General features: G+C 40.1%; 1 protein-coding gene across 7 annotated transcripts in view; it reads right to left on the reverse strand.

Annotated features, from left to right (window-relative positions):
* Positions 1 to 12,619, reverse strand: part of ELF1 (E74 like ETS transcription factor 1) — a 116,311-nt gene that overhangs the window by 75,806 nt on the left and 27,886 nt on the right. The window lies entirely within an intron of this gene.

Consider the following 12,619-nt stretch of genomic DNA (forward strand, 5'->3'; position numbering starts at 1 on the left):
GTGAAACAGCAGATGGAAGACCGCTCTGTCTCTCTCTACTTCTCTCTGTAACTCTGTAACTCCTTCAAATAAATAAAATCTTTCAAAAAAAAAAAAAAAAAGCATGAAGGAGTTGGAGGACTTTGAACGTGGACAGAGAGGTAGCTGGCCTGGGGAGGAGGCTGCAGTATCTCCTCTTCCCCATCAGTATCTGTATCCTCAGACTCACCTTCCTGCCAAGTCTTTCCTGGACAGCTTCTTGTCTTTGCCTTTACTTCGCACATCACCACTCTCCCAATGCTGCAGCATGGTTCCCGACCTCCTGCAAGGAGGGCCACATCCATGTGGTTGTCCTTCCCCTCACTCTGCACGTCAGGCACCCATGTCACCAGGTCCCTCCAGAAGTCTAACTGTTGCTCCTGCTCAGCGTACTGCTTTGACTGGGATGTGGTCATGGCCTTGACGTGTCAGGATGGGGTTACCTGGCAGGGAGCTTAAGCGCCAGCGAGATACTGACAGGCCCACGGCCACCTTCCTCATCTCCTCATCTGTCTCGTTATCTTCTTGATCTGCCCCAGCAGGAAATGTGCACTGTACTTCTTCATAGTCCCCATCTCCAGGCCTCTCATCCCACCTGGCCCAGCACCACAGCCCATAGACCCAGGGACCCAGTCCTCTTCCACACAGCCACCCACCCATCCACTCTGGTTCATGAAAAATAATTTCATTTATACCCAGCACGTTTCAAATGGAAGGATCTACCTCATTCTTTTTGAGAACCTAAGAGTTATTAGTGCCTTCTAAGCATATCTCTGGTATATTTCTGCTCTTATTTATAAATGTACTAGACCGATTATTCCCAATAGCTAGAGGAATGAGGAATAAGTCTTTCTTGAAGCCCAGAGGAAGAGAAACAACCCATTTCCTTATACTTTACCTTCAGCTTCTGGCTTAATGCTTGGTGGAATAATGGTAAATAGTCAGAAGGTCTCAGAGTAGCTGCAGAGAATCTACTGTCTACCACCCACCCAACAATCACACCCTATCAATGGAGTATAATTGTTTTGTTCCACCAAGCCAGATGAATATTGTATATTTCGTTCACTTTACTCCCAAGACCACTAGGCTATAAACTTTCTTATAATAATGCAAATTTATTTCTGATCCACTGATCAAATGATCAATATAATGTCCAGCTCAGAATGATCACATCATAAAAACATTTTGAATAAAATGGCTTACATATTTCTTTTTTTTTTTAAGCTGTGAACTACCTCCAGTTATGTCAAGCTAAAGTCTGGCTTGACTCTTAAGTCACACAGAACTTTCTCTTCCTGAGCTACCAGAGCACTGAAATGCAGAGATACAGAGAGAGAGATCTTCCAGGCAACAGCTTGGGCTGGGCCAGGCTGAAGCCAGGACCCAGGAGCTTCTTCCAGGTTTCCCACATGGGAGGCAGGGGCCCAAGCACTTGGCCCATCCTCCACTGCCTTTCCAAGCACATTAACAGGGACCTGAAGTAGAGTAGCTGGGACTTGAACTGGTGCTCACGTGAGATGCCGGCACTGCAGGCTGTGGCTTTAACCTGCTGAGCTACAACACCAGCCCCATACATCTTATTTCTAAACACAAATTGTTTTAAGTTGCCCCTCAAGCATGTGCCCTTAATTCTATTAATTATCCTAATTTCAATGTAAAATCTTCATATTATTTTTCTTTATATTTTAACATATTCATATGTATGTTTTCTATATTACACTTTAAAATTTTACATAAACAGTATATACATATGTATATGTATATATGTATGTATTCTTCCAGGATACTTCAACACATTTAAGACATAAAATTCTGAATAAACACAATGGTTACTCGGAAAGAAATTTTAAACAATTGAGCATTCTCTAGAACTTAGTGCTTAGAGAAACATTACACCTCACTAAAGACAACTCACAATTATTAGATTACCATTATAACATAAATACTCAGAAAAAATGAAACAGCCTATCTTCAATGACGTCTTTCACAAAAAGTGTTCTTCCTTTCTGCAGAGTATAGATAATGCACTTTAGAAACACCAAATGTGAAAGTCTTCACAGGAAGCCTGAAGGTCTAAACCCAACATTCTTTTCCCAACCTGCTTAAAACTTAATCTTTAATTCAGTCTTATGCTAAATAATAAACTTACAGCAACTCAAAGTTCTTTCAATTAGGGAGAAAACAATGAGAAAAATCATAAAATGCCTAATTAAGAAAGAGTATACTCAATTACAACTCAAAATTAACTTAAAGGCATGTTCCACCTATTTCTACATAGTTTATAAAAATTATTGAGGGGCCGGTGCTGTGGCATTGTGGGTAAAGCCACCACCTGCAGTGCCAGCATTCCATATGGATGCCAGTCCAAGTCCCAGCTGCTCCACTTTTAATCCAGCTCTCTGCTATGGCCTGGGAAAGCAGTAAAAGATGACCCAAGTCCCTGGGTTCCTGCACCCGCATGGAGACCTGGAAGAAGCTCCTGGATCCTAACTTTGGATCAGCGCAGCTCCAGCCATTGCAGCTATTTAGGGAGTGACCCAACGATAGAAGACACCTCTCTCTCTCTCTCTCTCTCTCTCTCCCTCCCTCCCTGCCTGCCTCCTTCTCTGTAACTCTGCCTTTCAAATAAATTTTTAAAATCTTAAAAATTATTGAGACCATTGCCAATTCCTTCTACTAACTGGAGATGTTGAGGTTCAGAAACAACACTTTCACTTTCCTTCAACTCAGAGATGTACTGAAAATTCAAAAAAACCTGTATAATCTATAGTCGTATTTAATACAAACTCTGATAATATTTCTGTCATATAGTTACATTAATACATCATCATTTATCTGACCAATCCCTAATTACTGGACATTCAGATTATTTCCAACGTTGCACTATTATACTGATTCTCAAACTTTAACTCCAGACCCACATGATCCAGAAACCCTTTCAGGGGACTCACGAGATTAAAATTATCTTCATACTGATACTAAGGTATTAACCTTTTTTCACAGTGTTGACATTTGCACTGGAGAACCAAAAGCAAAGATGGATGAAACCAACAGTACCTTAATATATGCATCAGGGAAGAGCCACAAACCCCAACACTAGTTGTATTCTTTAGCACTGGGCACTCACATTTTTAAAAAACAGCTTCACTTAACTATGTCCTTGATGAAGAATAAAAACTACTTGTTTTCTTAAGTTATTTGATCCATTCTCATACTCTGCAGAGTTCACATACTTCAATGGGAAGATACTGCCCTACACAACTATGGCACCTAGGTTCCAGGAACCATGTGCAACAATGTTTCCATAAGGCTATAATCTAACGCCATTAACAAGAGAGAATAAATAAACTCTGGCAAAGACAAACAACGGAATACTATATTGCAATGAAAATTAACTAAAATAAATCTTAAAGAGTGGAATGAAAGGGGCCAGTGCTGCCGCACAGTGGATTAAACTGCTGCCTGCAGCAATGGCACCTCATTTGGGCACCAGTTTTGAGTCCTTGCCGCTTCAGTTCAGATCCAGCTCCCTGTGAACCATGCCTGGGAAAACTGGAAGATGGCCCAAATTCTTGGACCCCTGCACCCATGTGGGAGACCTGAATGGCACTCCTGAAGCTCCTGGCTGTAGCCTAGCCCAGCCCCAGCCAGTGCAGCCATTTGGCAGTGACCTGTGGATGGAAGATCTCTGTCTGTCTGTCTCTGTCTCTCTCCCTCCTTCCCTGTCTCTCTGTAACCCTGCCTTTCAAATTAATTAATTTAAAAAATGTCAAATGAAAGAAGAAAATCCCAACAAAATATATGTGGTATGATTCCATTTACTTGAAGTTCTAAGGGGTAAAACTATAAAGAAAAGATTATCCCCTAATTCAGGATAGTAATAATTTTTAAGGAGAAATAAACATGAACAGAGTGGGAGGGCAGTTCTAAAGCAGTGTACTTTATTTGCTAATCTAGGTTATTATGACATGAGTGAACACTTTATAATTATATTTACATTGTATATATTTTATATATTCGCCTACATGCATTATTTCAAACAAAAAAAGGATAATGAATTTCCTCATTATAAAACTTAGTGTTTAGTATGTTGTTATAAGAAATAAGATTCATTGCAGGTAGGTGCTGGGTCCAATAACTGAGAAGCCTGTGTCCCCTACTGGACAGTCTGGATTCAGTATCCAGATCCAGCTCCTGATTACAACTTCCTGACAATGCAGCCTCTGGGAGGCAACAGGTGTTTGGTCAAGTGGTTGACTCCCTGTTATTCATGTGGAAAAAATGGATTGAGTGCCCTGTTCCTGGACTTCAGCCTGGCCCCACCCAGTTCCAAGCATTTGTTGGCATTCAGGGAGTGAACCAGCAGATGGTTCTCTGTCTCTGTCTCTCATTTTCTCACTGCCTCTTGAATAAATGAATGAATAAATAAATAAGCATAAATTTAAGTTATTAAGTCAATTTCATTTTAAGTTTTACTATTAAATTTTATAGTTTCACTGTTTATAGGACTTTTTAAAATCTGGAAAATAGCCAAATTTACTTAATTACATTCAGATTTTCAAAACTGTGCTACACAACTTTGTACAAGCACAATGATCACTTTGAGTTAGTATCTATCATATATAGATAATACATCATGTAAAGTTACATTGGTACATACTACCTTGAAGATCTTCTAATATAAAGGTATGTCAGCAAGTTCATAAGCTTATTTTGGTGCAAATGTTTTGAAATCCATGCATACATATTATGAAAAAACTGAATTTTTAAATTTTTAGTACCAAAACAAACTTTTTGGTAACATTTTTATTGGTTCACTTGAGAGGTACAGAGACACAGTGAGCATGCTCCTATTCACTAGTTAACTCCCAAAATGCCAGAAGTGTCCCACAGCTGGGCAGGGGTCAGAATTCTATCTGGGTCTCTCACATGGATGGCAAGAACCCATTACTTAAGCCAATGCTGCTTCTCAAGAAAGTTGGAGTCAGGAGCTGGAGCTGCGAATCAAATCAAGTGCTCCAACATGAAACACAGGCTAAACACACACTCTTAAATTTAATCATTTACCTCCTAAACTCATCCTTTAGATCCATTTTCTATGAACTTTTTGAAGTATCTTAGTAGGGTAAAAGATAGGACAAGGACAGAGCCCAAGAAAATATAAATGAAAAACAAAAACTTATTTTAAAGGAGATGACCTACTTTTTAAAAAAGATTTTATTTTTTTTTTATTTGAGAGATAGAGTTACAGACAGAGAGAGGGAGAGACAGAGAGAAAGGTCTTTCATCAGCTGGTTCCTTCCCCAAATGGCAACAAAGGCCGGAGGTGGGCCAGTCAGAAGCCAGGAGCCGCTTCTGAGTCTCCCATGCAGGTGCAGGGGCCCAATGACTCAGGCTATCTTCTACTGCTTTCCTAGGCAGGCCATAGCAGAGACCTGGATCAGAAGAGGAGCAGGTGGGACTAGAACCAGCACCCATATGGGATGCCGGCACCCCAGGCAGAGGCTGAGCCCATTATACCACAGCACCAGCCCCCAAAATTTTTTTTCTAAAATGTGTTTGCTTCTGAGAGTAAAGTGGGGTAGGAGGAAGACTTTTTTTTTTTTATTATATACTCTTCTTTTAGTTTTTCTTTTTTAGTTATTAAGGTTTTTTTAGTTATTAAGAATTTATTTTATGTGAAAGGGAAGGCGACAGAGAGGGAGAAGACAAAGTCAAAGAGAGCTTGCATCTACTAGTTCACACCCCAAATGCTCACAACAGCCAAAGCTGGGATGGGCAAGGCCAAAGCCAAGAGCCAGGAGCCAGGAACTCCAACTGAGTCTCCCATGTGGGTGACAAGAATCCAGTACTTGGGCCATCATCTGCTGTATGCTAGGTGAACAGGAAGCTGTATCAAAGCAGAGTAGTTGGGGCTGGTGTTGTTTGCAATGCTAGCATCCCGTGTAGGCACCAGCCAGTTCAAGTTCTGGCTGCTCCCTGCTAATGTGACTGGTAAAGCAGCTGAGGATGTCCCAAGACCTTGGGCCCCTGTACACATGTGGGAGACTGGATGGAGTCCCAGGCTTATGGCTTCAGCTTGGCACAGCCCCAGCCATTGTGGAAGACTCTCCCTATCTGTAACTCTGCCTTTCAAATACATAAATCTTTAAAAAAAAAAAAAAAGGTCAGGACTCAAACAGGCACCCTGATACAGGATGTGAATGTCCCAAGCAGCAGCTTAACCACAATACAATGTCCTTTCTTATTCCATTAGATTTTAAAGATTGTATGTATATCACCTTGATAATCCTTAATGTAAAAATGATTAAACTACTATTCACACAAAGTACAGAAGGCATTTTTTTATAGTTGCATTTTGCTTTTTGATGTTAGCAATCGATATCAGACTACAAGAAAAAGGAGATAAAGAGCAGATATTCTACTATTGAATACTAAAGGGTAAATGAAGGAAGAGTTCTGAATTCTTACAACAGAAAGTAAAGAAACATTAAAAAAAAAAAGATGAAGATAGTGTTAATTCAGATATTTGTACACGAAAGAGAAAGAATCAAGGGGCCTGTGCTGCAGCACAGTAGATCAAAGCCCGGCCTGCAATGCTGGTATCCCATATGAGCACCACTTTGAGTCCCGGCTGCTCCTCTTCCAAGCCAGCTCCCTGCTATGGCCTGGGAAAGCAGTGAAGATGGCCCAAATGCTTGGGCCCCTGCATCCATGTAGGAGACTTGGAAGAAGCTCCTGGCTTCAGATGGGTCCAGCTCTAGTCACTGCAGCCATTTGGGGGGTGAACCAGCAGATGGAAGACCTCTCTCTCTGTCTCTCTCTCTCTCTGTAACTCTCTCAAATAAATAAAAATAAATCTTAAAAAAAAAAAAAAAAGAGAAGAAATCAAGACATTTCTTGCACAGAAATTTGTATGCTCAAAGATCAGCTGCCTAACTTCTCTCTCTCTGCCAGTAAAACAAATAGTGTATTTTTCTAAGAGGAGGCATGGTTGCATAGAACAATGAAGACATCTGTAATTTAGGTCAACAGCCACTTTTACTATAGTTTACAGCACATTTGACAAAGAACAACAACAATTTTCTCTTGAGCAAGTTCTCCATACTAACAGAAGAGATTGCCCAGTTAGTTGAAAACTGCCCTAATCATTTTAATTGATCCAGTAATGTCATTAATTTATTTTCTATCATTTACATGAAACAGATCCTAAAGGAACAAAATATTCTGGCCAACAGATAGAACCAATTTATTTTCAAACAGTTCTGCTAGTGGGACTCTTATTCCCATTGAACACCTAACTATGTCTTCTTAAATGGGATATAATGTTGGGCAAAGCCTACAAATATTCAATCAGTGATATAGTTAAATGTCCAAAAAGCCTCAAATCATATCAAAGTATCGCATTGTTAAAAAAATTTATTCCATCCCAGATTCAAGTAATCATAAACCGTAATAATATACTTCTTGAGAGAGAAGGATTTTCAGAGGCCTGCATCATGGCTTAGTAAGTTAACCATCTGCCTGTGGTGCCGGCATTTCCCATGGGCACCAGCCCAGGTCCCAAGGCTGCTACACTTCCAATCCAGCTCACTGCTAAGGCCTGGGAAAGCAGTGGAAGATGGCCCAAGTGCTTGGGCCCCTGCACCAATGTGGGAGACCCGGAAAAGGTTCCTAGCTCAGGAGTCGTTGTGGTCATTTGGGGAGTGAACCAGTGGATGGAAGACTTCTCTCTCTGTCTCTCCTTCTCTCTCTGTCTGTAACTCTGCCTCTCAAGTAAAGAAATAAATCTTTAAATCTTCAATGAGAGAGAGAGAGAGAGAGAGAAAGAGAGAGACAGTTTGCAAAACAGTTTAAGTGCCATCCTAAATCAATAAGGAAATGGCTTTCCTAGAGCCCCAAGGATAAGAGAGAATCCAAGAAGCACCAAATAAACTTAAAAAAAAAAACAACTAACCTTGGAAGAGTTCAGAGAGACAACAAATAAGCTAATTATATTGAAAAAATTAGTGTAAGTTATATAGCATTGTCAATATGGCAGTGGGGTGGGGTGGGGGGAGTGAGAATTAAAAAAAATAAAGAGAGAAAACTACATAATTGAAAGCCATACAGCACAGCAAAAAATGGCAACAGAAAAAAAGGATAACTAGGAGAGGGAGAGGAAGCAAAAGAGGCTCTGACAGTGACAACAAAATATCTTAAATAAATTCCTTCCTTACAAGATACTGTGAACTTCAAAGTATCATAGCTGCTTAAAATTCAAACATTATGGGGCTGGTGCTGTGGCGTAGCAGGTAAAGCCACCATCTATAGTGTCAGCATCCCATATAGGTGCCAGTTCAGGTCCCCGCTGCTCCACTTTCGATCCTGCTCTCTGCTATGGCCTGGGAAAGCAGTGGAAGATGGCCCAAGTCCTTGGGCCCCTTTGCACCTGTGTGTGAAATCCAGAAGAAGCTTCTGGCTCCTGGCTTTGTATCCGTGTAGCTCTGGCAGTTGCAGCCAATTGCAGAGTGAACCAGCGGATGGAAGACCCCTCTCTCTCTCTGCTTCTCCTTCTCTCTGTGTGTAACTCTTTCAAATAAATAAATAAATCTTTAAAAAAAAATCCAAATTCTGAACAGGGGCTGGCTTTGTGGCATATCAAGCAAAAACACCATCTGTGACCCCAACATCACATAACCAACACAGGCTGTTCCACTTTCAATCCAGCTCCCTGTTAATGCACCTGAGAAGGCAGTGGAAGATGGCCCAAGTCTTTGGGCTCCTACACCCACATGGGACACCTGGAAGAAGCTCCTGGCTTCGGTCTGGCCATTCCTGGCTGTGGCAGCCAACTGGGGAGTGAACCAGTGGATGGAAGATCGATTCTCTTTCACTGTCTCTCTCTCTCCCTTTCCGACTATGTTAACTCTGCCTTTCAAAGAAGTCTTTTTTAAAAATTACAAATAAATAAAATGCTAAACTAATTAATCACTCTTCAGAGACTTAAACTTGAAAATTCTTTCTGAAAATACAGCCTTATTATAAGCACTTGCATCACAATCAGCTGGGGTACACAGTAAAAATGCTGACTGATAAACCAAACCCTAGGCCTAATGAACTCAGACGCTCTGGCTTGAAGCCAGGTGATTCTTTGCTACACTAAAGTTAAACAACCACTGCTTTACAGGTATATCTGGTAGGTGTTAAGTTTTGCTTTGAATGGCTTCAATGTGCAGACATCAGACTCAGGTTGAAATGAGGACCAAGTGGCTTTTAAAGATTTGCCGCCCCTAACTTTAGCAGGACCCAGCCAATTGAATTTGTCACATGAGAGAGCATTAAGTGTAGCCAAGGCTTTAATGCAGCAAATACCTGCCTACTCAAATGTGTTTGGTACTTTGTCAAAGGTTGAAAAACACAGAGATATAGGATAAAACATTTCTGGTCTCAAAGAGCTTGTATTCTTTTTTATTGGTGAAGACATTCTTCTGAATCTAAGTAAATACTGTCCTTCAATACTCATAATCCCTACAAGATAAACTTTCCTGGCTATTTTAAGTTTCAGTCCTCTTTCACCTATACAATATGAACCCGAATTTAACTAGTCGGCGATTTATTCCAGTCTTTACTTATTCACTTATTTTATGAAGTCCTGTTTTCCCAATGAGAATTTAAATACATGAGGACAGAGCTCAGTTTCCCAGCCTTTGTGTTGTTTGTTGCTTAGGACAATGATGGCCACACTGTGGAGGTTCTAGTCATGAACTGAGTTACCCCCACTCAAAAATTTTAGGAGATTCAAAAATCACAAACAAAATAATTTTTAAAAATCCAAATTTCAGACCTACAGAAAAATATATATTTAAAATTTCCAACCACTCCAATGAAATACATCAAAAACTTAATAGACAAAGACTTTGTATTCCCCATTAGATTCTAAAAACACCTTGTACAGCAAGCTCTCAAAGGGAGGAGAAGAGGGTATGATAAAGCTAAATGAAATGAAATTACTAATTAGGTGAAAGTCAAATTTAAGTTAATAGTAAAGAGCTTAGAGGGGGCTGGCACTGTGGCATAGTGGGTAAAGCCGTTCCCAGCAATGCCAGCATCCCACATAGGCGCCGGTTCAAGTCCCGGCTGCTCCACTTCCGATCCAGCTCTCTGCTATGATCTGGGAAAGCAGTAGAACATCTCCCAAGTGCTTGGGCCCCTGCACCCAAATGGGAAAACCAGATGAAGCTCCTGGCTCCTGGCTTCAGATCAGCCCAGCTCCGGCCATTGTGGCCCGTTGGGGAGTGAACCAGCGGATGGAAGACTTCTTTCTCTGTCTCTGTCTCTGCCTCTCTATAAGTCTGCCTTTCAAATAAATAAATAAATATTTTATATATATATAAAAAAAGGAGCTTAGAGACTTCTAGATTTTTAACACTCATGTGCAAAGTTTTACACACACACACACACACACTTACTTTAGTAGAATAAGGTACCCTGTTAAATACTATTGGCCCTTCTAAAAGAACATGAAATAAAGTAGAAACCTGCCTTTGTATACAGGGGTTCAAATTCAATTTTCATTTCCTTGAATGAGTCCAGGAGCATCTTTTTTTTTTTTTTTCCTTTTTTTTGACAGGTAGAGTTATAGACAGAGAGCGAGACAGAGAGAAAGGTCTTCCTTCTGTTGGTTCACTCCCTAAATGGCCGCTACAGCCAATGCTATGCCGATCTGAAGCCAGGAGCGAGGTGCTTCTTTCTGGTCTCCCATGCAGGTGCAAGGGGCCCAAGGACTTGGGCCATCCTCCACTGCCTTCCCGGGCCACAGCAGAGAGCTGGACTGGAAGAGGAGCAACCAGGACTAGAACCCGGTGCCCATATGGGATGCCAGCACCTCAGGCAAAGGATTAACCAAGTGAGCCACGGCACTGGCCCTGAAGAGCATCTTAAATAAGCATTGCCATAAATAATACATCAACTATCAAAAAATTCTAGCAGTGAGAAAAAAAGCTATTACAGAAATTAAACCAGTGCAGCTTTTTTAATGAAAAAGGAAATGATATGGAACATACTTTCAAAATCACTAGTTAACCCATTTGTTTGCATCTTGTCACCTAATCAGGTGTGGGGAACCTTTTTTTTCTGCCAAGGCCCATTTGGACATTTATAACATCACTCACAGGCCACACAAAATTATCAACTTCAAATGAATTTTGAGTTCCGCAGTCCGTGCAGTTGCCATGGCAAGGCCAGAACAAATGATTTTGTGGGCCTTATACAGCCCATGGGCTGGATAGCCCCCACCCCTGACCTAAATTATCACGAAACAACTTAATTAAGGTTTTATTTACTCCTAAGGAAACAGAGACCTTTTCTAACAAAGCATCATTTGTCAGCATGGTCTAGCAGGAGCAACTCCAGACTGGAAGCCCCAACGTTAAGGGCCTCATGATCTTGAGCAAGTCACAGGACCTCCTTGGCCGCTGTGTCTTCACTTCTATAAAAGTGAAGCAGCTGGACAATCTTCATTCTCTCTCGGGCTAAAATTCTTTAAGTTTGCTTCTGATGATAGTTTAACTTACATTCAATCTTATGGAAGGAAAAGAGTGGGGAGAGGAATACTGAATCGGACTTTCTGGCCTTGTGTTATTTCCCCTTTTTTCCCCCCTTTCACTCTTCTGGTTAAAGCCTCACCTCATTCTTTATCACATAAGAAATGGATATATATGACATTTCTATTTCATTTACACGGCACCAGCTTCCTAACTGTAAGAAACCAAATTCCTCTGTGCTCTTTTAATAAATAAAATTTTTAATTATTTGCTTATTTCTGTGCTTCTTGACATTTCTCTTATAGATTAGTGGTCTTTAAAAAATAAAAATAAAAAATTGTTTCATTAGATTTTTCACACAGAACACACTAGATGTAAATACAGCCTTTGCTTACTCAAATGCTGATTAAACTAGCAATATGCAAACAAAGATGATAGCAAATGGCTCAGAGCTGAATTGGTAAAATGTCTGCTGTGCCTTTCTTGTAAGACCTCAAAGCTGAGATCCGTTCATCTCAACAATCTTTTCAAAAAGGAAATAGTTAACTGCCTCTCTATCTTCTCTTTCATCTAATAGGACTTCAATCACTTACAAAGTTAATAAGAGGGAATTCTCAAAGAACTAAATATCGTTTTGGTCAACAAATAAGTTGACAAATTTTATTTTGAAAAACTTCACTCGATTTAGTCATTGCATATTTAAATTTTATTTCTGTTTGAATTTTAGTTTCATAAATGTCTCAGAAGAAAAATACTATGGCACTCAGCTTAGTACCTAGAACTTCAAGGCACAACAGAATGTACACATGCCAGCCAAAGTCTCACAATTTCAATGATAACAAATATTTTAGACGAAGACTGAGCAATCTTTCCATTTACAAAGTTTTAAGCTTTTTAAATTCAAAACAAGCAAATTTTAAGAACAGTAGGATATAGATGGAAGGCCAATACTTTTATAAAATTGAAAAACTACATTTCTCCTTAAAGACAGCTTTGCTTCTAAGACTGCTACTCAGAACAAGTTTATAGCATGAATTATAAACCTGTTTTTTCCATTAGTAAGTGAATCATTCTAG

Source organism: Lepus europaeus, chromosome 6 (genome assembly GCF_033115175.1).
Source record: "Lepus europaeus isolate LE1 chromosome 6, mLepTim1.pri, whole genome shotgun sequence".
In the NCBI taxonomy this organism is placed as follows: domain Eukaryota; kingdom Metazoa; phylum Chordata; class Mammalia; order Lagomorpha; family Leporidae; genus Lepus; species Lepus europaeus.